Here is a 26,376-nt window from a genome sequence, read left to right on the forward strand (position 1 = left end):
TTCCCTTGAATTTCAGGCTACTTGGTTTTTCTGCTACTTCAACTCTCTGAGATGAAAAAAAGAAAAACAAAGGGTCATGATTTTCTAGTTTATCCAGGTTTTTTTTTTTTCAATTATTTTGGTGGGAGTAACCTTTTTTCCAGACTTCTTCATTCTAGGTAGAAGCAGAACCACCTAGTAAAGTATTTGTTCAAAAATATATTGTTGTTATCCTTTTATAAAGAGGAGAAAAGTTTTGGTGAACTATGTAATCTCACTGTTTACCCCTAACGTTCCTCCTAAGTAATAATAAAAGTGATAATAATGATAGTGATGAAGATGCCCTTGATGATTATGGCAGTTATCTTTCTTTAAATGCTTACAATGTTTCAGGCAGTGAGCTAAATAATTTATATACATGGTTTATTGTTTAGTTTTTTCAAAAAACCTAGAAGGCAGATACTATCATGACAATCGGCAGTCTACAGATTGTAAAAAATGTTTAAAACTTTTCCAAGCTACTGAGTTGAAGACCTGCTACTTAAAACTAGGAAGTCTTACATCAGATCTCATCTCCAACTTCATCTATGATGTAGCATCTCCTCCTTCTTTCTTTTCTTTGTATCTAATAGTGGTTTTCTACTGACATGTCTTCTCTTCCCCAAGGCCTTTGATAATCCACTGGGACTGATATCTTTTTAAAATTGTGTTCATGCCCTTTATAAGTGAGGCATTATTTCTTATGTTATAATCATTGCAACTTTACCTTCCTACTAGATTTTTGACTGTCTGTCTAACTCATCACTGCAGCCTCCATAGTTCTTAGTGAAGGGCCTTGAAAATAGACTGGCTTTGCATATGAACTTGCCAATTCATCACCTCTAATCATTTTTCAGAAATTTTGAGAGAGGATATTGTACTTTTTAAGCTTTTTGCCTAAGGAGAGCAGAACAGGACATCTGAGAATGTCACATATAGCCTAGTCCCATCTGAACATTTTAATTGTTGTTATAGAATGTGACGGATCCATCGGGCACCCAAAGAATTAATCATCTCCCACTTCCTGACTCTCCAAAGTGTGCTCTTCATCCAGTGCTTGCTGTCAAAGTAAAAGGCATATCAGCCACACTGTTATCAAGATAGTAACCCCAACATAATCTTTGTTTCCTATGTTCCTCTTCTCCAGTCACTGCATTCAATCTAGTGCCATGCCCTGTAGATCCAAGCTTCCTTATAACTCTTGAATTACTCTCTTCATCTCTCTTAATATCACCCAAGTCCAGGTCATTTTTACACATTGCTTCACTGGGGGCAATCTCTTCCCAGCCAGTCTCCCTGCCTCCAGAGTTGACTATCATTAACTCTCCTCACTCAACAGTGACAGAATGAACCTTCTACTATGCTAATCTGATCCTGCTAGTTAGCTGCTTAAAACTTCAGTGGCTCCCCACTGGCTCAGAAAAAAGGGACAAACTCCTTAAGAAATGTTCTAGTTGCTATTGCTGCAAAACAAACCACACAAGGTTAAAATTTCAGATACATCACAGTGGAGACAGCTTATCTCTTCTCTGCTCTACTAGGTATGGGAGCTCATTTGGGAATACTAGCAGATTGGGAATAACCTGACAGCTGGGTTCTGGTATCATCTAGAAGAGAATTCACTCACATGTCTGGTGGCTAATATTACCTGTTGGTTGGACAACAGCCAGCCATTACCCCCAAATGCTTGTATGTGGCTTCTCTTTGTGTTCTTTTTGCGTGGACTACTTAGGGTATCCTCACTGCATCATGATTGAGTTTCAAGAGCAAATGTCTCCAGAGAATAAAACAGAAGTAATAGCATTATATAATTTGTCTCAGAGATTAAAATGTCCACCCAGGTTCTAGGGAAGAAAAGAAGGAAGAAATGTTTGAAGGCCAAAATGTGGGAAGTTTACATTTTAGAAGACCATGTGGAGTCAGAGATATTGTTGTAATTATCTTTTGAAAATAGAATCCACCACAATTTACTTATGGCCTTTTACGATTTGATCCTTACTTATATCTCTATAGCATTGCCTTCACCTCTCTTGAATTCTGTTGTCTAGATATACTAACCTCTTTCCTCTAAATGTACCATATTTACTTGCTTTTGCTCTTGTTCATAAGATTATCCCTCTTCTGAAATACCTTCCCATCACATCTTCGCATCCTCCCCACCCTTCCTGGCTAACTTCCTCCTGGATGTTTTTCCTGACTACTGATGTCTCCTCCAAATCTGGGTTTACACCACTTTTTTTATCATTTCCAGATAACACATTAAGCACATGAGAAGTAGTCAAGAAATATTTGTTGAATAAACAGATGTCTCTCCCAAATTAGGGACTTACATTCACCTCACTATGGCTTCCCTTAAGATTCCCTTAAGATTAGTACAGTGCAGAGCCATAGTAGGTGTTCAAAAATATTTGTGAAAGAATAGTATATTTATCTATAGAGGATTTTTTTTTTTTCAGAATTCGCAGGGGTAGGTAAAACTATTGGAAGAAGGCCTCATGCTGAGCCAGTGTTGTATCAACTACTGCTCACAGAACTAAGTCATGAGTCAACTGTGTTAGCATCCCAGAGCTTCTTCCAAGCTAATTCTTTCCACTTCTCACTCAAATAAACACAGTCTCTACTCAAAAGAAAGAGGCTCAAATGTCACAGAAGCACTTACTAGAGAGCATCCCAAAATTTCTGCCAGAATCTCCAGTGAGGATTGAAAGGAAGAGATTATATGGGTTTTCCACTATTAAGATGGGTAACAGAGCTAACAGAGCTTCTTCTTCTTCCTATAAACATCGCTATGGTAACTGACAGGTAATTAGCTGTTTATCCCACATACACATATGCACATACAATTTCAAGCTGGAGACTGCAACAGCCTGTAAGCATAAGGAAATGCAATCCACTGCAGACTATTCTTAAAATTATTTTCAGAAAGCCTTCCCACTGTGAGCATTCTGGAGAAACAAAATATTTATGATATGGACAAGCATCACTAAAACTGATCATATTTTCAACTGTTCCCTTTTACATTCTTCTTCTCATTCCTCTCTGAAAAACAGAATTTAGGTTTAGAGAGCCCCATCGTAAATTTTGAGTTGAGAAATTGACAGAAAAGATGGCAAAGCAAAGAAAAAGAGGTAATAATAGTACCGGTGGCTCAGATGGTAAAGAGTCTGCCTGCAACGGGGGAGGCCTGAGTTCAATCCCTGGGTGAGGAAGATTCCCTGGAGAGGGGAACGGCAACCTACTCTAGTATCCTTGCCTGAAGTAACCCAAGGACAGAGGAGTCTGGCAGGATATAGTCCATGGGGTCACAAAGAGTTGGATCTAATTGAGCAACTAACACTTTCACTTTCAGTAGCATCACTAACAGTGAACTCACCTGTTAAGGAAATATGTAAAGAAACCAAATTTCCTTCTAGCTACAGGTCAAAATGACTAATTATTTTCTTTCTATTTTCTAACATGCTCCATGGTGCTAATAAGAAAAAAGCAATAGAGAAGGTAGATACTAAAAGAGAACAAATTGCTTATTTTGGCCCTAAGTTGTGATTGGACTACAAAAGCCTATTGTGAATTTTATCCTCATAATTTCTGAATATATTTGTGTATAATAACCTTCCATCCGTATGTAATTACATCCTATTTATGCATAATCAAAAGAGGCAGTTGGAAGAAAAACAAGTTCATCAGAAGATCTGCAATAGAGATTAAGAAGGGCCTAATTAATACTTTTAAGGAAGAATAAATTCTTTCTCAATGCACACTTTATAATTATCTCATTTAAGTTTCTTGAATCACAACTTTATTTTGAAAAAAACAAAATACTTGGAAGCAATTATCAGAATATCTATTTTGTCTTGCTTAAAGGAGCATGACAACAGATGTTTCTCATACATATAGACAGAACTTCAGCTAGCTCAATATTTATGAAATGATAACACATATCGTAGATCAAATGAGTCTAAAGAGCATATTTAGAAATTGTGCTAATGTGTATCTCAGCAAGGGGCCTGTGCTCCTTGATCACGTCTCTCCAGGAAGCCAAGCCTGGTGTCATACATTAGCAAGGAGTGAGCTTGAAAAGATAAGGAGACAGAAGCAGGAAAACTACTTCGTAAACTCTTGCAAGGAATCATGATAATTGTGATTGGAAATCTGAAACAAACTAACGGAAAGAGAAGTGATAGCCCCACTTTTTCATTTTAACCACCAAGATAATTCTCATGTGCCGTATTCAGGAGGAGGAAGCCACACTTCCTGCTTGTTTTCTGTTAAACAGGCCTCTGGAAAACTATAGTAATCAGGATATTGGTTTAGTGAGAGGCATCTTATACTTTGAGATTTCCAATAATGGGCACCTGCAGCAAGTCTCAGGGCTTATAATTTGGTAGGAAGAGGACACACACACACACTTGCACACACACACTGATTGAGCTGACCCTGATACAACTCTCATAATGTAAGAAGAGCAGATGTAACATAACTTAACATTACTTCTCTTGGCCCTGCTGTGGACTGAATTGTGTCCCCTCCAAATTCATAGTCAAAGTCCTAACCCCACCGCCATGTGACTATTTTGAGATAGTACTAAGAAGGAGGTAATTAAGGTAAATGGAGTAATGAAGGTGGCTCCTTGACCCAGTGGGATTAGTGTCTTTAAAAGAAGAAACATCAGAGACTTTACTCTCTCCTCCCTCTTCCCTTCTACCACCCTCCCCTCACTCTGCACCCTCACACCTATGAAAGGTCAGGCCAGGAAGTGGCTTCTCATCAGAAACAACTGGCTAATACCTTGATCTTGGGCTAACCAGCTTCCACATCTCTGAGACATATATTTCTGTTGTTTAAGCTTCTTAGTCTGTGGTACTTTGTTATAGGAGCCCAAGTAGATGAATACCGCCCAGAAGGTCTCCAATGGAGACATAGTTGACCTTAACACTGTCCATGCCTAAGGGATCTTGCTGGAGTGCAAAGCTCCAGTCTTGCCACATCACTGACCTTTTATACTTAGGATTCCATCAATTAGCACTTCTGATTTAAGTCAAATTTACAAATATATAGTACTCCTTGTTGTCTAGCATCATTGCAAAACTTGATTGTGGTAAGCCTGGAAAGCATAAGGAGAGAAAACCAGAATCCCTAAAGAATAACTCTGCCTCCAGCTTTTTCACCTCCAGGAAAGTCCATTTCTTTGCACCACCTTTTGGTCAGGGTTAGTTCATCACTGTGCATTGTGATCGCTAGAACAAGGATTGTTTCTTATCATTACTCCAGTTCTGACAACACCATGTAGGGTTATTAACCTCATTCTTCCAGGTGAAGCATTTGAGAAGCACAGTCATTTGCTCAAGATCATGAATCCAGATTCAAGACTTGAACTCAGGTTTGGTTGACCTCAGGGCTCAAACCAGTGATGCTTATACAATAAATTTATCTAAAGTGTCCTACGGACCAGATGAAACTTTACAGTATTTTGAATCAATCTGATAAACAAACCCAGACTCAAAGATTAACTATTTGCTTACTAAAGTGCTCTTCACTGGCAATATTCTTAAAAATTTTAAATATCATTTAGATATAGAGATCTCTTCAAAATGGGAAGTAAATTCTTGGCCTTTTTAGTTATTTGTGTAATAAAACTCTTCTGTAGGAGAAAAGTATTAAAAGCTCTTTGGTCATGTTTGTGGTTTCTTCAAACCATGAAGAGTATCCAGAAGACAAAATTCCACTTTCAAAAGTTAGCACATTAGAATGAAAAATACCAGCTGTGGGTTAGAATGTTAGGATTATGATTGTATGTTGCTTAAAATTCTTCATAATTTCTATAATGTTATTAATTGCCTTCATGATAAAAAATTTGCAATAACATTTATTGAAAACTTACTATTAAGATTTAAATACTTAATGCATAGATAACTCAAATAATCCTCCTAACACTCTTGTGAGTTAATTACTATCATTTTGCACTGTTATTTTACAGATAAGAAAACTGAATTCCTGAGAGGTTTAAAGCTAGTTAGTATATGGCAGAATCAAGATATAAAGTCAGGCATTCTTTCTCCAGAGACCATGCACTGAACTCTTCCAAAAACTGTTTTTTTGAATAGGTGAATCTAGTGAAAAACAGAGGTCCAGAGCATTTGAATTTGGAGGTCTAAGACAGGGGAGAGGAGGAAGGAGGTGGGAAAAGGCAGCTAGGAAATGAGACAAAGACCTCAGATTCAGATGAGGGGGGGAAAGAGCTTTGCTCTGCAGCAGTCCTGTTTCTCATGTTAACATATCATGCGAAATTAATTCCCAGTTCTAAAATAAATGAGCAGCTTTATATCCTTATATCCTCAGCCACAATAATCATATTCCATGCTTTGTTTCACACAGTCCCTCATCACAAAATTACAAGGTAAATGCCTTTAATGGGCATGCTTTAGCTTCATAATTAGCAATCTTACATAATAAATTTCTTTTTAGGTAATCCTATCCAAAAAGGGCAACAGTTGTATAGTGGTTATGTGGTTTATGAATAATAGAAATAAAATGCATTGCCTAGAAGCCAGGCACTAAATATTCAGGTCAAGCAAAATGACTCCCTGATATTTTGTATTACCCCATTACCACCTCAAAAATAACAACATAAGTAATATTAGTTCTACTCAACGTGTAACAATAATACAAATCAGTCTGGAAGAGCAAATATCTACTTACTGCATAATAGTTTCACATGGACAATGAATTTCATCTTATCTGTGGAAAGTTGTTACAGTGACATTGGCGAGGTCAATATTTAGTTCATCTACAAGGAAAAGGAAAGCAGTTTCCTCCATCTATATGTCCAAACATCTATCCATTATTTCATTCTATCCATGCATGCACCCACCCGTCCATTTATCCATCCATCCGTTTACTCATCTACCCATGTATCCAGCCACCTACTGATCTAATGAGTATTTGTTGAGCACCTACACTGAGCGTGTGTCAGTTAAGAAATACACAGCTGCTGCTGTGGATTCTCTTTGGGTGCTTCCTTTTCTTTTGTTCCTAGTCCTCTGTATTTTCCTAAGTGCAGTCTGTGAATCACTTTCACAGAATTTCCCGGGCATCTTATTAAAAACAAGTACTCCAGGCACCCATCTACCCTACCTACTTTATTACAATTACTGCCAGGAGTCTTTTTTTATTCTAAAGATAAATTTAATCCATTAGAGATTAAGAAGTACCAATCTGGACCAATTCTGTTTCATAAGAATTCTTCTTAAAAGCATTCAGAGAACAGAATTAAGTACAGTCATTCATTCAAAGGTATTTATTAGTCTCAAATGCAAAGAGCTGATGATCTAAAGAAGTGTGACTAGAATACTCAAGACCTTGAAGGGACGTTTGCAGGAGCTGACTTTCTTTAGTCTGACCTCCGTGGGTAAGAGCCAGGATTGAGAGAGGGTGTGATCAAAGCTCTCTGAGAATTCTCAGACCATCATGGCTGTCCATTTATTTACATTTTATGACCTTTTCTGGCCTATGATCATTTAACTTTCACTTTAGTAGCCTGCATCCCAGACTGTCTTTGAATTTGGAAAAAGGACCCCATATTACTTGGATGATCACAGGTAAATCACCTAACTTCTCTGATCTTTAGATTCTTTAACTGCAAAATGGTAAAGATTATACCATGTAACTCTCAACATGTTTTGAAACACATTGATATTATATTCCTTTTGTTTCTGTAGCTTTCTTACTACTGAATTATGCTGTGGATGATTCTCAGCTATCTCCTACTCCCTAACCAGGCTAGATCTGTGTGTTGTATATTCTTTCCATTGAATTCCTCTCCATCTATCTACCCTAAGTAGCTCAAAACTCTCCTTTACATTCAAATTTGTGTTAAATATGGAGAACTGTCTGTTCATGTCCCTGCATGTTATGAGCTAACAATCCAGTGGTGTCCAAGAAGCTGAATTTTGAAAAATGTAGAACAGGAATTGTTTCTATAGAGATGTACAAAACAATGAAGTAGCAACCAATGTAAAATTTCTTAATAGATGGCATTAGGTGTGAATGGGAATTCACACCAAATATGAATGAAATTCCAGAAATGCTTCCTATACAAATTTCATCATCAGAATATCATTCAGAGTCATTCAGTCACTTATTAATTCACTTACCCACTGATTGATTTTCTGTTTCATATAGCATGTTGGGGGCTGGGGTTTTGGCAATGAATAAGTGAATTATAATGCCTTCTCTCCCAGAGTTTGTAGTCTAGTGTGGGAGTAGATCCGTGTTATTTTATGCATGTGGATAGAAAGACAAAACAAACCCTTCAGAATCAAGATTAGTGATATTCTAGCAAGTCAGTTTCATCTGCAGGTAGAAATTAAACTTGAATCATTATGTAGATCTACAGGGGATGGAAAAAGGATTGGTCAGGGAAAAATACTGGAAAGAAAGGCTTACATTTTCATAAGAGTAATGGTGATAATTTTTAGGGCTTTTTCTCTGTTTCCTAGCTCTATATCGATCACCTCTTATGGAATTAGCATGGCACTGCTTATGGTCATGTCCAAAATTTCTCCCACTCAGGCAGTTCTGATACATCAATAAAGTGGTGGGTGACCCCTCAAAGGTAAAGGTATTTGGTGCTAATGTATGTGCTGAAATAAAGTGGTCCATGAACCAGGGTTGATCGTTCTTTTCTGAAGCTACAGTGACAAACAGCCCAGAATGAAAGTCAGGGGAACTAGATGAGAAGAAACAGCACTCATAAATTTGCCTTGGTTCTATTTAAGGGCTGATTCCTGCAAGCACTGGGGTACATAAAGCTGGCAAATATCACCTTCAAGATCACCAAGGAGTCATGTTCAAAAGAGGGAAGTGGCTTCACCAAAGTCACAAAGGATGTTAGCAAAAAGTCAAGGGGACAGCACAGGTCTCTCAATTTCTAGCCTAGCATTCTCTCGACTGACCATATCTCAATACCGCCACGAACTGAAACTTTAGAAGGCTGAGAGGCTATTCATATCGTTCTAGAAGCTACTGACAAAGAACCCATTTTTCACTGAATATGTCACCTGCAGGTGAAAGACCCATACCAGATGCCCCATGACCTCAGGAACCAGCGCATCAGTCAATTGTCCTCTTCCATGGTGACGAGGCCCTGCACAGAGCAAAACACTCTGAATCGGGGTTGCAGCTTACACCAAGAAAGCCTCCACTCAAATGCTTGTGCCATAAAACTGACACCTATTATCATCCCCATTGTTGTATTAAAATCATCAGCCTTGCCCATACAATTCAGATTAACATGTACCAGACATTTCAAGTGCTAACAAATTCAAATGGTAATGGCATATTCATATATTCTTACTTATGCATGATTTCAACTCGCACTGTTCTCCCCACCCCTCTCCCCATGCCCCCCACATTTGTGTAGGTGGAGTGAGAGAGGCAGAAGAAATACACAGAGAAAAGAAATGTTAAGAATACTGGCAATTTTCTTCTCCCATCCCCACATATCTTCGCTACTTGGCAGAAATAATGAGTAATTCTAACCGTTAGATTCTTCTCTTCAGGTAAAACTTTTGGCAAATTGTATATTACCTGGCACGAGGGAGAAATACTAACATTGGGCAGACTTCCTGCCCATTATTCTGTGAAAAGTTCTTGTACTCATTGTCCCAATTAATCTTTCCACCAACTTTACAAGCCAATTGACACCTTGCATAGCAAGGGTTCTGGAATCAGGACACAGAGAAAAGGTTTGTGAAACAATATTAGCTTTCATTTGTACTAAGATTTATGGTTTTCAAAGTATATCCACATCCATAATCTTATGAACACGATTATTTTACAGATGAAAAAACTAGTAGGCACAGTGGTTGTCTTTCTGGTAAGCAGCCTTTCCTTTGTGACTATCTCCTTTCCTCTCTCAGTGGTCTTAGAAAGGTCAATCATGGGCTCATGAGCAGCTGCTCTACTCTGCCATCCTGCCAACACACAAGTTCGAGCACACTACCAGCCTGACTTCTCAGATGATCGCTTTCCTCTGGTTCCTTGAGTTTTAGTACATGGACCAGAGAGAAATGAAGAGATCCTTCTTCCCTTTTGGATAGTGAGTCCAGGCAAAAAGCTTGAGAACAAGTCTAAATAAAAATGGTTAGAGTTTGGATTAGGTTGAAAGGTTGAAAGAAGGGAGGTTGAGAGAAGATGCTATTGTTGATAAATGCTTGGATCTAGCAAATCCTGAAGTCTTCAATTCTGTAAGCCAATGATTTCTTTCTTAAGCTTTGATCTCTGTTTTTGTAACTTTCAACCTAAGAAGTCATGATTAATACACCTACACAACAGAAACCAGAACCAGAATTCTAGCTTTTCGGATGTCCACTGCTCTTTCTCCTAGACTATGAAGTCCAAGGAAACCTGGAGCTTGCAAAATCATCCAGAAAAGGTATGTCAGCTAGGGTAGCAGAATTGAAAACACTCTGCTTCTAAAAGGAAGAAGAGTAAGTATGAAACTCATGGCTCAAATAGGAAAGGGCAAAATGAGGAGAATTGATTCTTTGAGGATGTTAGAAGAGAATTAGTTCTTCTTAGGAAGTGAGCACAGTGAAGAAAGTACATTTCTTTCCTAATTTTGCCAGTAGCTACCCCTAGAATTTAAACTCAGCTGCCACCACTTCTGACTCCAAGGCAAGGATCCTTGTCAAAGAACTCACAGCTTCATTAAAAAAGGGGTGGTTTCACCTTTCTTTCCATCCTCACCACTGTTTTCTACAACTAAGGCCTTGTGACCTGCTTAGAATATGTTAATTTACAGAATATAGTCTTTTCCCTTATCAGCCCCTCCAGGCAGTTGGCAAGAAGTATTTTCAGCTACAGACCTTGCAACCAGCCACTCAGACCTGCTGGCTTCCTCTGCCCTGACAGATAGAACTAATTAGCACTCAGCAGCTTTTATGCATTATCTCTGGCTCCAGAACATCCCCATAAATGAGGGGCAGGCTTGTCTCCGCCCCCAAAGGACAAGAATAAAGTCTCAGATACTTGGAGGTGAAACAACTTTCTAAAAGTTCCTCCCTCTATCTGAATTTCACTTATCCTTTCATGGCCAGCTCATGTCCCATTGTTTCTGAGCAGCCTGAGGAGACTACATTAATCTTTTAAAATATTTTCTCATGTAAATTTGTATATAATTTTCCTACCATGCTGTCACCACATACAATACAACTAAATGATATTATCCTCATCCATTCATCCAGTCAACCAGCATTTACTGAATGCATACTCTATGTCAAGGAAGTGGGAATTCAGATAACCTAGCAGAAAGTGAGCTCAGTTATATATTAGTTGGGAAAGAAGGATAACAGATAAGAAAGCAAATTAGCAAGATAATTATGTATCATGATGAGAACTACTGAGTTAGTAAATCAAATAATGGTATGCAGGGTGAAGGGAGTATTGAGTAGTTACAGAAGGCTTCTCTAAGGTGGTGATATGCAAACTCAGATAAGGAAGAGTTAGCCAAGCAAAGATGCAGAAATGGGCATTTTCCAGGAAGAAGAAAGCAGTCAGTACAAAGGCCTTCATATGGAAATGAGGCCTGTGAATTTGAGAAACAGAAGGAAGCTCTGTGTAGCTGGAGCAAAATGACTAAGGCAGGGTATGGCTTTAGAAGAGGTCCAGGATTCATCCCTTCTTTGGATTTTCTTCTGACCACAGTGGAAGGTCATTGGAAGGCTTTTATATCATCATAATCTGAATTAAGCTTTGGAAAATCACTCTTGCTGCTAAGTGGAGAATGAACCGGGGTGGCGGAGGAGGGGGCAAGGGGTGGCGCAGGAGACAAATGTGGTAGCATAGAGCTGATTCACTACCACATTTGTATTATGTGCTTGACTCTCCGCTTACATGCTGAGTGTTCCACTTCTGTTCTTCCTGGATCTGTTTAGAGCCCAGAGAGGCATCAGTTATTTTTGTATTTTATAAATGAAGAACCAGGTGGGGACTTCCCCAATATCATAATTATTAAGTGGTTGAGCTGAGATTGAACATCCAAATAAGTCCAAAGCCTTTGTGTTTAAATACTTTATTTATTGCATTGTGCTGTGTCATAAACCCTTGACCTTTATAAACTTAATGATCAAGGTTTTGATTAATTTTAAGAAATCCCAATGTCCCATGATGTATTAACTTTTATGGAAGCACCCACTTCTGTGCACTATAAGGATGGTGTGTATCAGGGAGGCATTTTAAGAGTGAGTTGTTCTTCAGCCAAGAATATGCAGTAACTCTCATGGAATGTCTCTCTAGAGGTTGAGCATAAGAAACATTATGATCCTCCAGGGAATTGTGAATCCAGGAGCAATATTTTCTGATATATTGAAGTAAGAATGTGAAGAGAACACTCACATTTTTCAAACTTTACTGCTTTTTTCAAAGAATTTATATGCTATGGAAATATGTGCAAATTGGGGATTTTTTTAATATCTGTGAACCTACTCTTCCAAATGTCAAGGGTCTGGAGTTTATCTATAAATGAAGATTTAGGAATAGCCATCACCAGGCCCTTTCAATCAGGCTGCCAGACTTTGTTCTATCAATCTCATTTCTTTATAATTGACAGATGAAAACCTAAATTTGATTCCAGAATTCCATAGCCATAAACTCCATGATGAAATTAAATAAGTTAAGTCATGCAAACTTTTGTAATCACTGTCAAATGTGGCACTGAGATCTTGGAACCATCAAAATATTTGGGGGATTTTCTTTTTAAAGGGAAGAATGGCATGTTGGGGTGAGGTCTGACTTAGAGATAGGCCTCTACTTTGTTGGTAGGCCAACAAGAATGTCCTCACTAGGTAGAAAAAATTATTTTCTGACTTTTCAAGGGAAACAGTAGAGTACCAGTCTGTAACCATTGTGGGGTTGGAGGTGTCTGGAGGAATCAATGAAACTCACATAGTCTTTCCTAAGGTGGAGAGAGTACCACGCCATTATACACCCTTTGTACATACCCAAGCCTTTTTTCCTCCTCTTAGAACATATCTGCACTAGCTCTTTTCCTTTTTGGAAGCCAAGGACTCCTCTAATTATTTCCTTATACATCTCAGAATATATATAATCACCCTAGCTAGGGCAATGACATTTTACCAATAATTTTAGAAGGACAAGACACACCCCAAAGACCCAGATGCTAGAACAGATCTGTGGGTAAGAAATGTCTGGATATTCAGGCCCCATGGTTCCTTAACTACCCTATTTACTCATGGTCTTCAGTTATGTTTAAAGAAAATGCCATAGAGATGCCTCAAAGACAAGATAGTGATAGACTGTAGTGTCTAAAGAATGAAAAAGTCATCTAGAAAGTTCTAGGATTATCAAATAGCCTCTGTTTTGCTCCCTATATTTCATTTAGCTAATAACCTTTTTTGAGCATCTACTATGTAACAGGCACTGTTTTAGATACTTCAGACTCATCAGTGAACTAAACAGACAAAAATTGATGCCTCTTATTCATAATAGCAAGATATGAAAACAACCTAAATGTTCATCAGTGGGTAAAAGGATAAACAGAAAGTGGTATACACATAAAAATAAACACTATTAATATATAGCCTTAATAGGAAAGAAAAATACCATATGATCCAGCAATCCCACTCCTGGGCTTATATCTGGAAAAAACCACACTTCTAAAACATGCATGCATCCCAATATTCATAGCAGCACTATTTCCAATAGCCAAGACATGGATACAACCTAAATGTCCATCACAGAGGGATGAATGAGGAAGATGTGAGATATATATATATATACACACACATGTATATGTATATATACACAATGGAATACTACTCAGCCATAAAAAGAATGAAATAATGCCATTTGCAGCAACATAGATGAACTTAGAGGTATCATACTAAGTGGAGTAAGTTAGAGAAAAACAGAAAGTGACAATATATACTAAACGTAATGAAATCATATGGTATTGTAGAAGGTAAGTACTCAAGCAAGACAAGATAGGGGAGGATTTGAAGGGTCACTTGCAGAGTGTTATTCAGTATTATTTAGTATTAAATTATTATTATTAGTAGTATTAAATTATTCAGTATTAAATAAAAAACATATAAAACCTCATTAAAGGTGATATTTGAGCAAAAGCTTGATGCAAGTGAGTGGTTAGCTAAACAGAAAACTAGTGGCGGGGGTGGAGAGAAAGGCAAACACTTCAGGCAGAGGAAACAGGTGGAATAGACCTGATGGTGGGAACATGCCTGTTGCATTAGAGGAACAAGAAAACTAGTAGATTTGCTGTTTCTGGATATTCATCATGCCCCGGGTCATTCAGTAAAGTGAAGGTCTTTATGGGAAGGTGATTAGGATTTTACTCTAAGGCCCACTGATTTTTTTGTGCATGGTTTAATATTTGTAAAGTTACCGGTATTGTGCAAGGGGCTAAAGATAAATCTGGTAAATAAGACAGGCACGTCCTTGCTGCCAAGAGGGAAGAGAGGAGAATTAGTCTACAGGCAATGGCAATCCCTGTAGTCAGTATCTGATGGGGATGTAGGAGGACTAACTTCAAAGAAGGCCTCCCTGAGGACAGAATGAATATTCTACCAAGATATCAAGAAGTGGAAATGAGCCAGAAAATGAGCAAGGGGAACAGTGCTCTGGGTGATGGCGTGGCACATTGGAAATCCTGGAGGCAAGATGACACAGAGCACATTGAGAACTGAAACACGTTTAGCCTGAATAGCATTTACGAGAAAAGGGTACATAATGAGCATAATGAGGGAGAAAGATGCTGGGAGATATTATAGGGGCCTTAAATGGTGTTTTAAGAATTTTTTCTTTAAGAAAAAAAAGTTATAAAGTGTTTTACACTGGAAACTGATGTAACTAAATTTTATCCTTTTTTTTTGGTACAAAATTGGTCTCAATAATTTTTGGTTCATTACCCTACTTCCCTCATTGATCCATGTATGGTCCTCTTTTATTGATTATTTAGTTACTTCCAATGATTTGGAATAATTTCCAAATTATTTCCACTACCCATTATGAAAGTTAGGAGGCTTTGACAATAGTCTTTATCTCTTTCTTCTAACCCCTGTCCTATACCCCGTCCTTCCCAATTCAGGGTAACCATTACCCTAAATTCTGAGTTTATTCTTCTCTTGTTTTCTTTTTCTGTTTGAAGTTTTGCAATCCTATTTGCTTTTTTTTTTAACATTATAAATTATGGTTAAAAGTTCACATTCATATTTATTCACATTGTTGTGAAATCTGCAGAATTATTTTTATCTTGCAAAATTGAAACTATATACATCTGATATCAACCTTCTGTTTCCTCCTGTCCCTGTCAGCCATCATTCTACTTTCTGTTTTTATAATTTTGACTATTTAGATACTTCATATAAGAGAAATCATACAGTATTTGTCTTTTTTTATGACTAGTTTATCTCATTTAGCATAATATTGTAAAGGTTTATCCATGATACAGCATGTGACAGAATTTTCTTTTCCTTTAAGACTGAATATTATTCTACTGAAAAAAATATATATATACATGCCATATGTATTTATATGTATTTTTAAAAGGTATACTTTATTTTGGCAAGAGCACTCGGGCTGCTACTGGTGGAGTTTGGAGGGAGATGAAATAGTCCATACATGGCTACGATGTTCACATTGCACTAGTGGAATTAGTTGTATTCCAGGCGTTTCCACATACAAAGGCAATTACAGAGTTCTGAAGCTAGGGTATCACATGCCTTGGGCATGAAGTGTGGTGACTGGGAATTATCCTCTCCTTGGTGAGTCTTCCATGAGTCATGAAAATCTCATTTCTCACTGTGTGAGATTAGATCATCCACATCATTTGAGATCTGCAGTTTTAAAGGCTAGTGGTGGGCATGAAGACCCCTACTATCCTCAAATGACCAATGCAGTTTCTCCCATTTTTTTCCGCAACAGAAAAAACCTTAATATAAATGAGAGCTTACTGTATAACACAGGGAATTATATTGAATATACTGTAATAAACCATAAGGGAAAGGGGATTTAAAAAGACTGTACAGGGACTTCCCTGGTGGTCCAGTGGGAGGTCCATGTTCCCAAAGCAGGGGCCTCATTCAATCCCCAGGTAGGGACCTAGATCCCATATGCCTCAACTAAGAGGTCACATGCTGCAATTAAAGATTCTGAACTAAAGCTCCCAAATGCTGTGACAAATATTGAAGATCCCGCAGGCTCAATTAAGACATGGAGCAGCCAAATAAATAAAAATAAGGAAATATTTAAAAAATAAAAATGTATATATATATATGTATTTATAACTGAATCATTTTGCTATACAGCAGAAATTAACAGAAGATTGTAAGTCAACTAAGATTGAAAAAGTCCTTAAATTGAGTATCAGACATATAAATGAGAATTTTGAATAGTATCTTCCTTTCCTTTCCATTACTTCATGCATGACCTCTTTCTGGAACACTTGTGAATACACAGAAATTTAATGGGGTCAGAAGGGATTAAGATGGAGCTGTCATAGTGGGACACAAGGGTGGGGGGGGAAAGGCAGAAGGGAGAGAGAGAATGATGTGATTCCAGAAAAGGAGTCAGTCAACAAGATGCAGAAGGAAGTGTGCAGGGGAGAATGTTTACTGGGGCATAGAGTATTACACAAGCTATCAAAACAAGTAGGAGAGGAGGTGGAAGAGGCAGGGAGGGCAGAGAAAGGGGGTTGGCCAGAGGTGGGAATTGGCCCAGTGAAATGGCGCCAACTCCCAGGGAGATTGCTGAGGGCTTCCAACCTGCAGATCCATCTGTCTCCTCAAATTCTAGGGCAAACCTCATTAGTGTGAGGGGCACCCCACGGCTCAGCCTCTACCCCGGGGACCTCAGGTCCCCATCTGGCAAGCTAACAGAACAAGTCTGCTATGGGTTTGCACTCTTTCAAACATTCTTCTTCTGATAAGAAAAATGCATTTTTCCACTATTTATTCAGTTTTATTGGTTATGTCATGCTGTTATTCTAGCCTCAGGAGTCACACTCATTTGATTTTAAGCTGACTGTTGAAGAAGAATAATAACTTAACTCTTTGTGTAATTAAACTCTGAAAAGCAAATCCTCTTTTACAGTCATCTTACCTGGCAGGTGGACAAAGATGTCCACAGGACTTTGAAACTGTGGCACCCGGGATGCAGGCCACATGCTTCAGGACTGGGGTTACTCAGAAGGCCAAAGGGTCACATGCTTCATGAGATGTTTTACTTCTTCCTGCAAAGAAATGGGAGAAGTTAAGGGGCTACTGCAGATCTAGAGATTTACAATTCTAGTGGTGAAAAATACTATCCATGGTGGTAAGTGGTTTAGTCATTAAGTCGTGTCCAATGCTTGTGACCCCATGGACTGTAGTCCACCAGGTTCCTCTGCCCATGGGATTCTTCAGGCAAGAATACTGGAGTGGGTTGCCATTCCCTTCTCCAGGGGTTCTTCCTGACCCAGGGATTGAACCCAGATCTCCTGCCCTGCAGGTGGATTCTTTACCGATTGAGCCACCAGGGAAGCCCATTGTCCATTGGACATACAAAGAAAGTGAAATATACCTGGAACTTATACATGAAACATTAATACATGTAGCCAGAACTTAAGAATAATTAGCAATTCTCATAGATGAGTCTTCCTCTGCCAAGGCTATAAATTCATTCTTATAAGGTATTGAGGGCTTTGTACTTTCTCTGCATCTAATTAATTCTTTTATTTATTCAATAAATCTGTATCAACTGCTCACTCCATGCCAGCTTTGTGGTAATTATTGGGATTACACTCAGTTGTGTAAAAGACATATTTTTTTTCTTGCCCTCATGGAGCTTATAATTTCTTATGATAATTGAAGTTGCCTAATGGAAGAGAAGGAGAAGGCAATGGCACCCCACTCCAGTACTCTTGCCTGGAAAATCCCATGGACGGAGGAGCCTGGAAGGCTGCAGTCCATGGGGTTGCTAAGAGTCGGGCACGACACAGCGACTTCACTTTCACTTTTCACTTTCATGCATTGGAGAAGGAAATGGCAACCCACTCCAGTGTTCTTGCCTGGAGAATCCCAGGGACGGGGGAGCCTGGTGGGCTGCCATCTATGGGGTCGCACAGAGTCGGACACGACTGAAGCGACTTAGCAGCAGCAGCAATGGAAGAGAAATAGTCAAGTACCTTTTCTGATAATAGGAATATACTCTTCTTCTTTGCTATAGCAGCAGACATCATTCCAGAGTTTCCTGTCCTCTATTCGCTTGAGAATGGAACAAGGGAAAGAAGGGAGGTGGGACACCCAATGTCTGCCTTGTGGGTCCATGTTCTCTACTTTGTTGTGTGACCTTGGGCATGTCACGTAACCTTTCTGAGACTCCATGTCCCTCATCTGTCAAATCCAACCTGCCACATTATCTTATCTCATAAAAATTCTGTGAAGTTGAAATAAAGTTAAACATGGGAAGCTCTTTTTAAAGTGTTATACAATGTGTTCTTTTTGTCCCTTTTCCCTTAAGCTTTGATGACAAGCCATAGGGTGGTAAAAAACCACTCTGCATACCATTGTGTGGCCTTGGGTGTTTTCATGACATTTTCTGAGGCTGTATTTCCTAATTAGAAAGTAGATATTTTAATTGAACACATACAATCGCAAGGATTAAAGAAAAGCTAATAATGTACATACACCCTTACTCTGATTCAGCAGCAAATGTGCTCTTGATAAAAGGTTAATTTATTATTTCTCTTCTTTCCTCTTGTTCTGCTTTCTGTCTTTTACTCTTTCACTTTGTCTCTGAACACCACCAAGGAAGCAAGATCAAAGTTATTGTGGGTGGAAGGGAAACTACGGCAGTGTTTTCAATAACAATTCTTATGCACTTAGCATTTTTCTTCTCTGGCAAGGCAGTAGTTACTTTAATGAGGGTAACAGTCAATGAGATAATAACAATAGCAGATAACAATTAGCACTAACTGTGGAATTAGGATCTAAGCACTTCAGAAGAATATCCCATTTAATCCTCTCTGCTCTGAATTAGGTACTGTTATTATGAGGAAAATGAGGCACAGAGAGGTTAAACAGCTTGACCAACGTCATGGTGCTGGAGCTGGAACTTGAGCCCACTTCATCTGATACTGGCATCTATATTCTTAACTGCCTGGTGTTCTGGGCTCCTGGTCACCGTATATTATAAGACTTGAGCTACTCAAGGGAAATTGGCACTTTTCAGGTTTTCTCATCCAAGTTCTATAACTAAGCTGTTCATTTAGACTTAAAAATAAGTATTGGAATGGGGAGGGAGGATGGAGGAGGGTTCAGGATGCAGAACACATGTATACCTGTGGCGGATTCATTTTGATATTTGGCAAAACTAATACAATTGTGTAAAGTTTAAAAATAAAATAAAATAAAAAATAAATAAATAAAAGTCAGAAACTAAAAAAAAAAAAAATAAGTATTGAACAAAAAAGGATGGATAGATCAATCAATCAATGGACTGTCCCTGAAAACTTCAAAGAATATGTGGTTATTCCAGACTCTGAGTGATTTTCAGCCTTCTAAGCAAAATCTGTTTTATTCCAGCATTCCTGTGCTCTTGCTCATTTTTACTTATTCTTTCTTTGCCTTTGCTTTAAAGATGAACTACCACCTTCAACGTCCTTTCTCCTTATAGGAAAATCACTATCTGCTGCCATTACAGCTTCAGGCCATTCAATCCAAATCAGTTTGGTTCAGTTCGGTTCAGTTCAGTTCAGTCGCTCAGTCCTATCTGACTCTTTGAGACCCCATGAATCGCAACATACCAGGCCTCCCTGTCCATCACCAACTCCTGGAGTTCACACAAACTCACATCTATCGAGTCAGTGATGCCATCCAGCCATCTCATCCTCTGTCGTCCCCTTTTTCTCCTGCCCCCAATCCCTCCCAGCATCAGAGTCTTTTCCAATGAGTCAACTCTTCGCATGAGGTGGCCAAAGTATTGAAGTTTCAGCTTTAGCATCATTCCTTCCAAAGAACACCCAGGAATGATCTCCTTTAGGTACTACAAATCACTCCTGCTTTCTTGTTCATCTCTGATGTCCTGGTTAGGAATAGGAGAGGGGCTACAGATAATCATTTTGTTAATATAATTATATATCATTATCATATAATTGATAATGTAATCATCTGAGAGTCTTTTGGAAGCTAGAAATTGTGATAGTTTTTTTACCTTTTATTTTATTTTATGTGCATAATTATCCTGCTTAGGTGCTATTCTGTCCATTTTACAGATGAAAACATCAAGTTCAGAGCCCACGACCACAGTTATCACATAGTGCAATCAGGTTACAAGTCCAGGCCTGGGCTCTTTGTTTTATATGAAGCAACTTCCTATCCTCCTCTAACTTTCAACTTTCTAATCAAGAAAGTGTTAAATGGATCATTAACACTTTTTGGAGATCAAGACTATTCTTTTGAATGGATGCAAAATTGCTACTTATCTGTTTCTAGTCTCAAAGTTAACCTTCTCTTTTTTATTAAAATAGGGGGAAAAAGTCACTTCTTGAGTCCAGTGTTATCTCTAGACCAGTAACACCTAAGAGCTTTGCTTCATTCTTACAATTTTATTCATATTACTCTTACTCTTGCATAATAGCTGCATACTTCCTTTAGTCCAAGAATAAAAAAATACCATAGAATTCTCCTCTCTACCTTGAATGAGGTGTTGCAACAATAAGTATAAAAGCTTAAATTTATTCCAAGTGCCCCTTTACCTATTTCAGCAAATATTTGTTGTAAATGTTTATTATATTTTTTTGAATACTGATGTGACCTCTCTATGGAGCAGGGAAAGCCAGGATGAAAAATGTGATCTTTACATCGGCGCTTACAGCATGTAGATATTCTGTCTCTACACCACTGTTGAACTTCTTGGGGGAGGAGATGGATATGAGAACATGGCAAAATATTTTTCCTCATAATCTTCATGCAAAAGTAATGCTTTATTCTCTGTCATCACCCTGCTTCAGAAAATTCAAAGTTTTCTGGAAAGCTATGAAAGAAGGTAGGCATGGCCCCAGCTTTGAAAAGGGAGCTGTATTAATTAGGTCCTCAGAGAGTAGATGCTGAGATGTAATTAGGATTACAAGAGGCTTATTACATAAAAGGAGAGAAAACAGTGTTGAAGACAGAAGGTTTACAGGCATGGTGTTAAATATAACAAAAGTCTTAGTCAACCCAATCGAATATCTCTGGAAAAACATGTTCCATTAGATGAGTCCTATATTGGACAGAAATGTTCAGGACCATACCATGCTCAGTCTTTGGCTACAGCTGTCCAGGAAGAGCACGACTTCAGTTTGAAAGCTGAAGCAGGTTCTGAAGAGGTTCATAGATAGAAGTTGTTGGCTTATTTCACTCCTTGCAATGCAAAGTCAAGTATTTTCTTGAAAGGAGATTTAATTGTACACCTCAGTGATGCTACAGTAGACCATTAGAGGTATTTTAGAGGTCTTCTAATCCCATTCTCACGTGTTACTTCAGTCCTAAAATTTCCTAAAGAATTCTTCAGCATCCTACAGCCTCTCTGAACATGTTTTTTAATACTTCACTGCATGTTTCTGAAGTTGTTTTAAGGGACTTATTTTTTACGGTCACTTAGAAATAATGTAATGTCTCTTCACACAAAAGGTAAGAACTCTGCAGTAAAATGCATTGCTAACCCCATGAACAGTATGAAAAGGCAAAAGGATAGGACATTGAAAGAGAAACTCCCCAGGGCAGTAGGTGCCCAATATGCTACTGGAGATTAGTGGAGAAATAACTCCAGAAAGAATGAAGGGATGGAGCCAAAGCAAAAACAACACCCAGTTGTGGATGGGACTGGTGTTGGAAGCAAAGTCCGATGCTATAAAGAGCAATATTGCATAGGAGACTACTGGAATGCAAAAGTAGGAAGTCAAGAAAGACCTGGAGGAACAGTCAAATTTGGCCTTGGAGTACAGAATGAAGCAGGGCAAAGGCTAATAGAGTTTTGCCAAGATAACACACTGGTCATAGCAAACACCCTCTTTCAACAACTCAAGAGAAGACTCTACACATGAACATCACCAGATGGCCAACACCAAATCAGATTGATTATATTCTTTGCAGCCAAATATGAAGAAGCTCTATATAGTCAATAAAAACAAGACTGGGAGCTGACTGTGGCTCAGATCATGAACTCCTTATTGCCAAATTCACACTTAACTGAAGAAAGTAGGGAAAACCACTAAACCATTCAGGTATGATCTAAATCAAATCCTTTACTATTATAAGTGGAAGTGACAAATAGATTCAAGGGACTATATCTGATAGACAGAGTGCCTGATAAACTATGGACAGAGGTTCATGACACTGTACAGGAGACAGGGATCAAGACCATCCCCAAGAAAAATAAATGCTAAAAAGCAAAATGACTGTCTGAGGAGGCCTTACAAATAACTGAGAAAAGAAGAGAAGCAAAAAGCAAAGGAGAACAGGAAAGATATACTCATTTGAATGTAGAGTTCCAAAGAATAGCAAGCAGAGATAAGAAAGCTTTCCCTAGCAATCAAAGCAAAGATAGAGGAAAAAATAACATGGGAAAGATTAGAGATCTCTTCAAGAAAATTAGAGATACCAAGGGAACATTTCATGCAAAGAGGGGTTCAATAAAGGACAGAAATAGTATGGACCTAACAGATGCAGAAGATACTAAGAAGAGGTGGCAAGAATACACAGAAGAACTGTACAAAAAAGATATTCACGACCAAGGTAATCACGATGGTGTGATCACTCACCTAGAGTCAGACACCCTGGAATGTGAAGTCAAGTGGGCCTTAGAAAGCATCACTATGAACAAAGCTAATGGAGGTGATAGAATTCAAGTGGAGCTATTTCAAATCCTGAAAGATGATGCTGTGAAAGTGCTGCATTCAATATGCCAGCAAATTAGGAAAACTCAGCAGTGGCCACAGGACTGGAAAAGGTCAGTTTTCATTCCAATCCCAAAGAAAGGCAATGCCAAAGAATGCTCAAACTACCGCACAATTGCACTCATCTCACACGCTAGTAAAGTAATACTCAAAATTCTCCAAGCCAGGCTTGAGCAATACATGAATCATGAATTTCCAGATGTTCAAGTTGGTTTTAGAAAAGGCAGAGGAACCAGAGATCAAATTGCCAACATCTGCTGGATCATCGAAAAAGCAAGAGTTTTACAGAAAAACATTTGCTTCTGTTTTATTGACTATGCCAAAGCCTTTGACTGTGTGGATCACAAAAAACTGTGGAAAATCCTGAAAGAGATGGGAATACCAGACCACCTGACCTGCCTCTCGAGAAACCTGTATGCAGGTCAGGAAGCAACAGTTAGAACTGGACATGGAACAACAGACTGGTTCCAAATAGGAAAAGGAGTACGTCAAGGCTGTATATTGTCACCCTGCTTATTTAACTTATATGCAGTGTACATCATGAGAAACGCTGGGCTGGAGGAAGCACAAGCTGGAATCAAGATTGCCGGGAGAAATATCAATAACCTCAGATATGCAGATGACACCACCCTTATAGCAGAAAGTGAAGAAGAACTCAAGAGCCTCTTGATGAAAGTGAAAGTAGAGAGTGAAAAAGTTGGCTTAAAGCTCAACATTCAGAAAATTAAGATCATGGCCTCTGGTCCCATCACTTCATGGTAAATAGATGGGAAAACAGTGGAAACAGTGGCTGACTTTATTTTTGGGGGGCTCCAAAATCACTGCAGATGGTGACTGCAGCCATGAATTTAAAAGATACTTACTCTTTGGAAGGAAAGTTATGACCAACCTCATCAGTATATTAAAAAGCAGAGACATTACTTTGTCAACAAAGATCTGTCTAGTCAAGGCTATGATTTTTCCAGTAGTCATGTATGGATGTGAGGGTTGGACTATAAGCAAAGCTGAGCACCGAAGAACTGATGCTTTTTAACTGTGGTGTTGGAGAAGACTCTTGAGAGCCCCTTGGACTTCAAAAAGATCCAACCAGTCCATCCTAAAGGAGATCAGTCCTGGGTGTTCATTGGAAGGACTGATGTTGAAGCTGAAAGTCCAATATTTTTGCCACCTGATGCAAAGAGCTGACTCATTTGAAAAGACTCTGGTGCTGGGAAAGATTGAGGGCAGGAGGAGAGGGGATGACAGAGGATGAGATGGTTGGATGGCATCATTGACTCAATGGACATGAGTTTGTGTAAACTGTAGGAGTTAGTGATGGACAGGGAGGCCCTGGCCTGCTGTGGTTCATGGGGTTGCAGAGAGTCAGACACGACTGAGCGACTGAACTGAACTGAATTGATACACCTAACTCTTTATGTTCTTGTTGTTACATATATTTATCTATATGTGTTATAAATCCCACAAGACATCCCATTAATTTTGCTTTCAACAGTCATATAACTTACACAAAATTAAAGAATAAAAAAAAATAATAATGGAGAAAAAATAAAAATGGAGAATAATAAAAAATAAAAATGGAGATAAAGAATAAAATAGGTTTCTGAATTTATTCAGATACATACCATTTACAGAGTGCTTAAGTGTTATCTGAGGATCTGAATTTACATCTGATATCATTTTTTTTTTAAAGTCTGGATATTTTCCTTAAAGACATTTATGGTAAAATTTCTCTTAGTTTTCCTCAGGTTGAATTGGTCTTTATTCTTGAAGATTATTTTTTTTCTGAATTTTCTAATTTAGGATTAAAAAATCTATAGGCTCTGGCATGGTTTTTCTATTTCTTTCAGCACTTTAAATATGTTGTCTCACTCTCCTCTGGCCTCCATCGTTTCTGGTAGGAAATTAGATATTAATTTAATCAATCTTCCCCTGTAGGTAATGTGTCATTTTTCCCTTGCTGCTTTCAAGATGTGCTTTTTATCTTTACTTTATAATAGGCTGATTGTGGCTTATAATCTTTTGCCAGTATGAGCTTCTTCATGTTTATCCTGCTTTGTGTTTATTAAGCATCTTGTATCTGCAGATTTCTTCAATCAAATATGGGGAATTTGAGGCCCTTATTTATTAAATATTTTTACTGCCATAATTTTTTCTTCCTTTCCCTTTTGGGATTCCAATTATCCAATATGTTGAACCATTTGTTACAACAGGTCTTCAGACCTCTATTTAATTTTATTTTTCTTTCTCTTATTTTCTTATTTTTATTTTTCTAATTCATATTAGATAATTTCCAGGATCTAACTTTCAAATTAACTTGCTTCTGTCATTTCCAGATTTTTTTGTCTTTGGTTAAGCTGTTCTAGTCTGGCCATCAATGTGTGGTCAGGGATCAACCAGAGACATGGGTAGAAAGAATTTGAAGATCCCCTCTTCTGTCTTTCCAAGATCCCTCAATTCATCAATATCTCCATAGCTATAGTTTCCCCTTGTCAGAAAAAAGTGCATACGAGCCATAGTAACTGCCCTTAGTCCAAGACTAAAAGCTGTGAAAACAGAACTTTGTCCACCTCCACTCCTCCTGTGCCCAAAAAGAGCACTGCCTCCAATATGCTTTCTTCTATTCCATCTCTAGTGCCTCAGGCAAGCCGTTATTTTTTATTATGTCCAGGTTTTATAATTGTCTTCTGCAGGGGAGTCATCTGGTAGCGTCTGCCATTACAAGAAGCTGCTAACCAAAAGTTTTTAAAAAACATCTCAGCCATAATTCAATTACATGTGACTTCTTAATTTTGCTTCCTGAGCAACTCTGAAATCTGATTATCTCTCTCCAGGCTGTTGACCACCTCATTGGTTATTATTACTTCTATCCTGTTCAACTAGTTTCTTTGAATTTACCCTCGTGTTCTCCATACAATGTCAAAGATATCCCAACAGTACAAATCTAAACAGGTCTCTCTCTCATTTTTTTCTTTTTTTCTCTCTCTCTTTTTTTTTTTTTCTCTCTCTCTCTCATTTAAAAGCTTCAAGTGTATCTCTAATAATTTTAGAGTAAAATTCCAAATCCTTAAACAAGATACTGCATAAAATAGCCCTTGCTTATTTATCTAGAAAAAGGGATGAGATTGCTCTTTCTAGGTGAGCTCCAGCCACATGGCCTTTTTTCTTTATTTTCAGTGGTACTGATTTTCATGGTCATTGCCTATATACAGGGGATACATTTTTTTGGATAAGAAGTCTCTTCTACTGTTCTTTGCTCGATAACTTCACTTTGTCCTTGAGTTCTCTCCTCAAACATTAGCTTCCCCAGGGAAGACCCTTAGTCGTTCAGATTAGGCTAGGGTGCTTTGTGATAGACCTCACAACACATGGTTCTTTGAGCACCACTGTATTACCTTCAGCTTTGGGGGGCC

The sequence above is a fragment of the Bubalus kerabau genome, chromosome 1 (assembly GCF_029407905.1).
Source record: "Bubalus kerabau isolate K-KA32 ecotype Philippines breed swamp buffalo chromosome 1, PCC_UOA_SB_1v2, whole genome shotgun sequence".
NCBI lineage: Eukaryota > Metazoa > Chordata > Mammalia > Artiodactyla > Bovidae > Bubalus > Bubalus kerabau.